The sequence below is a fragment of the Bos indicus genome, chromosome 8 (assembly GCF_029378745.1).
Source record: "Bos indicus isolate NIAB-ARS_2022 breed Sahiwal x Tharparkar chromosome 8, NIAB-ARS_B.indTharparkar_mat_pri_1.0, whole genome shotgun sequence".
Classification (NCBI taxonomy): Eukaryota; Metazoa; Chordata; class Mammalia; order Artiodactyla; family Bovidae; genus Bos; species Bos indicus.
In genome coordinates, this window is record NC_091767.1 from 52,881,855 (window position 1) to 52,888,292 (window position 6,438).

Consider the following 6,438-nt stretch of genomic DNA (forward strand, 5'->3'; position numbering starts at 1 on the left):
CATGGACAGAGGAGCCTGGCAGGCTACAGTCCATGGGGTCACAAAGAGTCAGTCATGACTGAGCACAAAGCACAAAGCTACACGAATTTATTATCTTACAGTTCTGTGGGCCATTAGTTTGACACAGGTCTCATCAGGTCAAATTCAAGAATTCAAGGTGTCAACAGAGTTCATTCCTTTCTGGAGTCTCTAGAATATCCTCGATTTTTTCTCCTTCTCCAGTTTCTAGCAGCAGCTCACATTCATTGATTCATGGTTGCCTTCCTCTATGTACAAAGACAATAATGTTGCCTCTCCCTGGTTATCTTTCCATGGCACATATGCCTCTGTCTCTCTCCTTCTATCTCTCTCTACCACTTTTTAAAGAACCCTTATTACACTGGATCTACCTAGATAATCCAGGATAATTTCCCCATGTTAAGGTCAGTTGATTAGCTACCTTAAACCCCCCTTTGCCATGTAAAAACATATTAACAGGTTCTGAGGATTAGTATGTAGTCATCTTTTGTTGTTGAGTCACTAAGTCATGTCTGACTCTTTTGTGAACCCATGGACTGTAGCCTGCCAGACCCCTCCATCCATAAGATTCTCCAGACAAGAATACTGGACTGGATTCCCATGCCCTCCTCCAGGAGATCTTCCTGATCCAGGGATTGAACCTGTGTCTCCTGCATTGGCAAGCAGATTCTTTGCCACTGAGCCACCAGGGAAGCTCCATGGTCATCTTTGGGAAGCCATTATTCTACATACTATACAACCTATTCCCCAAATTATTTGGGAGTTATTAGTCTTTGATCCTCAGTTTCTTATCATTCCATAGCATCTAGAAATCTAGTGCCTTTAACTCTATATTAGAAATCATTGACCCTGGCTACACAATGGTACCATCTGAGGGACTTTGAAAAAATATTGATGTTCCAGCCCATCTCTAGAAATTCCAATCTGAGTGGTCTTGAGAGGAATCCAGGCACATCAGGTAATCCTCTGTATATTCAAAGTTGGGGACCAGTGAAAGTGAAAGTTGCTCAGTTGTGTCCAACTCTTTGCAATCCCATGGACTGTACAGAATACTGGAGTAGGTAGCCTTTCCCTTCTCCAGGGGATCTTCCCAACCCAGGGATCAAATCCAGGTCTCCCACACTGTAGGCAGATTCTTTACTAGCTGAGCCACAATGGAAGCCCAAGAGTACTTCAGTGGGGACCACTGCTGTTAGATAAATTTGCATTCCCCCAGTCACCCAAGTACAAAATGAGGTGCTCAGTTTGATTTACAACTTTCTCCTACCCCTCGCGGCCAATTAATTCCCAAGTCCAGTGTCTTCAACCTTTGAAAAAGCCTCCTCCAACTTTCTTTCTATTCCAAGTGCCATTATTGTAACTCAAGTATCAGATCTGAGCCTAAAGGCCCTTCTCTCCAGAGGCCTCTCTGCACTTGTCTGTAGAACACTCCCATTTCCTATACTCTTTTCACTCTCAGGTTACTTGATTCCTGCTCAGGTTTCTGAGCACTCTTCATTTGAAATTATTTGAGTAGATTAGTAGAATGGTTGTTATGGACTGCATGCCTTCCACATATTGAAGCTTTAACCCCCAAAGTGAAGGCATTAAGATGTGGGGCCTTGGGGAGTTAACTAGGTTTAGATGAGGTCATGACAGTAGAGCCTTCTTGACAGGATTAGTAGCCTTATAAAAAGAGGAAGAGACCAGAGTGCTCACTCTCTCCCTCTCTCTCTCTCTCTCCACCATGTGAGAATATAGTAAGAAGTGACCACCTGCAAGCCAAGAAGAGGGCTCCCACCAGGAACCAAATGGAACAGCATCTTGATACTGGAGTCCCCAGCCTCCAGTACTATGAAAAATAACCATGTGATGTTTAAATTGCCCAGTTGATGGTATTCTGTATAGAAGCACAAGCAGACTAATACAGCAGTAGTGCTGGGAAAAGGAAGGCTTTAAGGATCATCTAATGCCATACCCTTATTTTACTGAATAGGTAGCCAAGTCCTAGAGTAGTTCAATATCCTCTTGGGCTAAGAGAGCTACATAGAAGCAGAGCCAGGATTGAAGCTCAGTTCTCCATTGTTCATTCCTTCAGCATTTATGGATCATTAACTATGCTCAGGTAGATATTATGCCCAAACTGAAATGTATAAGGCAAGATCCCTGCCCTCAAAGAGCTTACAGTCTAGTCACTGTCATACAAAGAGATGCAGTGATTGAGAAAAGCATAGGGTATTGTAATAGTTGAGATGCTATACGGCCTAGTGACTACAGTCTGGATTCTCATCCTTGCTGTGGTAGACTGAATATGCAAATTCTTTGACATTCCTCCCAATAAGAATTTGGGTCTATGTTCCCTTTCTCTGAGTCTTGGACAGCTCCATGACTTTCTCAGCAATAAAATACAGCAGAAGAATCATCATGACCGTTTCTATGATGTGGCTTTAAGAGACTGACAGCTTCCATTTTCTGTCTTCTGGAGTACACACTCTTGGAACCTAGCCACATAGCAGCCACATGGAGAAGGACTAAGGACCCTGACTAACAGCACAGTCATGTGGTCAGCCATCCTGGAAATAAGATTTTCTAGCCCCAGTCAAACCACCCAGCCAATGCCACGTGCAACAGAGTTAAGCTCTCTCTGTTAAGCCCTGCCCAAATTCTTGACCCACAATAGAACAATTGTTATGATAAGCCATCAAATTCCTGGGCAATGTGTCATACAGCAATAGATAACCAGAACATCTGACCTGTAACATCATACGTAACTTTGGGCAAATTATCTTTTCAAGCTTCAGTGTCTTCATCCATAAAATAGATTTTAAAAGTAGAGTTATTGTGAAAGTTAAACACAATAATACAGGCAAAGTGCCCTATTCCTGGCCTGGGGCGGCCACCGGTTTTTACAAAGGGCCTAACAAAAAAAAGAAAAACTTAATCCACTAGCTTGAAGCAGAGACAAGACCTCTATGAAGAGAACTCAAAAGAGGGGTCAACCGCGGATGGATCAGCAGTCACTAAAAATGTGAAATTATTATACAAGCATAATGTATTTATTATGTATATTTATTATATATCTTATAATATAATTTGTATTACAATTTGTGTATATTCTACATCAAGCACCACCTTCTAAAGGTTACACTCTTTTGGAAACCTGGTCTTCATGCAGTGAGCTGTCTGTTTCAGAGACAGACACTGCAGATGCTCCGGATACAGGGATGCTTCTCTGCAGTAACGCATTCACCTGCACTGCTCACTGATGCAATGGGAGGTCCTTACAGCAGAGTGTGTACGTTTTAATATTCCCAAATTACCACTCCCCACCCCCCAGAGCTCTGGGTCTTCCCTTGACAGCCTCTCACCACAGTTTTGCATCCACCTCAAGGGGCTCTGATTGCATTCAGTGCCACGGTGAGGGCATCTGAAGTCCTCCATGTCAGAGCCAGTTCTATGTGCTGGATGTGTGCTTTTGGTCAAAGTCATTGACCCCTCTGATCATCTGTGAAATGGGGAAAATAATACCTGCCCTTAGTACTTTACAGGACTGTTGTACAATGTCAAATGCTAACATCCCTGGTTATATTGGAAAATGCTAACAATGGAAGGGAGAATAACAAGGCAATCTTTTTGTTTGGTTAAAAAAAGATGGTACTGATGAACCTATTAGCAGGGCAGCAATGGAGTGGAAAGTGAAGTGAGAGTGTTAGTCACTCAGTCGAGTCCAACTCTTCTGTGATCCATGGACTATATAGCCCACCAGGTTTCTCTGTCCATGGTTTTCCCAGGCAAGAATACTGGAGTGGGTAGCCATTTCCTTCTCCAGGAGATCTTCCCAACCCAGGAATCAAACCCAGGTCTCCTGCATTGCAGGCATCTGAGCCACCAGGGAAGCCCAACATGGAAACATATACACTACCATACGTAAAATAGATAGCCAGTGGGAATTTGCTATATGACTCAGGGAGCTCAAACCAGTTCTCTGTGACAGCCTAGAGGGGTGGGAGGTGAGAAGGAGGGGACAATAGGTATGTATACCTATGGCTGATTCATGTGGATGTATAGCAGAAACCAACACAATATTGAAAAACAATTATCATTCAATTAAAAATAAGTAAATTAAAAACAAAACAAAACAAAAAAACTACATAGCAAACGCCATCCTTTAAAGATGGGATGTGGTTGGAATGGCAGCTGCTGACTCACTATTTGGGCACATTTCCAGGACAGCTTCCCTACTGACCAACCACACTTCCGATAAGTGTGGTCTCAGAGCGGATGTGTTATGCTTGCTGTTTTTAAATTATTCCATGTTACAAAAGATGCTCAAGAAAGTGTGCCTCCCATTTTTACAAGACTTAAAAGCTTTTTGAGCGTGTTTCAAGGACGAGAGGCTGAACAAGAACCAATGTGCATTAACTGGTTAATTAATGTGTTAATTATTACCTCTCCTTTAGCTTTTAAACTACTGTAAAATGCCTGCTTTGCACTCTCTAGGCTGTCAAATATTACCCATTTGGGCAACTAATATCAAAGGAATTGACCTTTTTCTTTCTATTTTAGCAAAGATATCCAAAAATTTAAAGGTAGGCTTTGCAAGACTTTTTAAAAAGAAATCCATCTATTCATAATCCTCTCTAAGCTTCTGTGAAGGAAGAAGAGCAGTTACTGGAAATGTCAGCAGCTGGAGTGGTGAGTGGCAGGATCCAGGTCTCTTGGGAGAACGTCCTGAGAGTCAAATGTCCGGACTTCGAATAGGGCACATACAGCTTGCGTCATTTCTGGGAACCGCAGACATCTTGTAGAACAATGAATTTAATTTAAAAGGACAGCAGAGGAGAGGGAAAGTACTCTGGCTCTGTGAGTCATCAGGATAATGAGGCAGTGGCCGAGCTTTTGGATCTGTAGGCTGCTGCAAGACGTGGGGTGATGGTCCTCCTGTCACCACTTCTTCCCAACCTACACTATTCAGGGCAGGTGGTTCAAGTTTTACTCACTCTCCTCCTGCACATAGATATCTTAGTTTCCTTCAAAACAATCCTTTATGTTTCAGAAGTTACAATATAAATTTTAACTTATGCATGATGGATCATGCCTTTCCACTGGGAAAGCATTTGGCAAGGGGGATGAGTAATAATCATTTCCAGGTCTTGAGCGTCTACCTACATGATCTCTCATCCTTGCAACATCCTACAAGGTCCAGATAAACAGAGACTACAACTGACTCTATTTTAGAGATAGCAAAACTGAGGCCCACATTGTTTATCAACATGTCCAACAAAATCCCGACACTGAATTAAAATCTCCAAACCTTACTGTACACCATAGAGAATAAAAAAACAGACTTTAAAAATTCCAAGCCCTTTTTATTAAAAGGCCAATGTTTACAAGCATGAAATATCACTTAATCTTATACTAATATTACTAGCATTTTACTTTTCATTAAACAAATGTATCCCAATGTTCATTGCAGCACTGTTTACAATAGCCAAGACAAACTAAATGTCTATCAACAGATGAATGGATATAGATGTAATATTCCACTGATGTATACACATATCGTGGAATATTACTCAGCCATTAAGAAGGAAATAATGACATTTGCAGCAACATGGAGGATGGACATGTGGATGGACATGGAGATTATCATACTAAGTGAAATAAGTCAGAGAAAGATGAATATCATATGATATTGCTTATATGTACAATCTTAAAAAATGATACAAATGAACTTACTTATAAAATATTAACAAATGCACAGGCTTACAGAGTGAACTTATGGTTATGAGGGGAGGGACGTGGGCAGGTGGGGAGACTAGGGGGAGGGATAAAGTATAAAGTAGGAACTATTATTATACTCATTCTAAAGATGTGCCAACTGTGGTACAAAAATGTAATTTGGTTAAAGTCATCCAATTCGGACATGGCCAAACCAGGACTCCAATTCAAATGACAACGTCCAGAAATGTACACCTGAAAATACTAACATGGAGCCTGGACAAGAAATAAGTACTCATCTGCTATTATTTCAATTGCTCTTCCACTACACTTAAGAATGAGATTAGTCACACTCTATGCAGATGCTAAGTCGCTTCAGTCATGTCCGATTCTGTGCGACCCCACAGACGGCAGCCCACCAGGCTCCCCCATCCCTGGGATTCTCCAGGCAAGAACACTGGAGTGGGTTGCCATTTCCTTCTCCAATGCATGAAAGTGAAAAGTGAAAGTGAAATCACTCAGTCATGTCCAACTCTTAGCCATCCCATGGACTGCAGCCCACCAGGCTCCTCCGTCCATGGGATTTTCCAGGCAAGAGTACTGGAGTGGGGTGCCATCGCCTTCTCGAAGTCACACTGTCACCCACCCAATACACTTGACCACACAGCTCTCACACCTGCTCTTCGCAGATACACTAGCAAATTCACCAGAAGGAAAGAG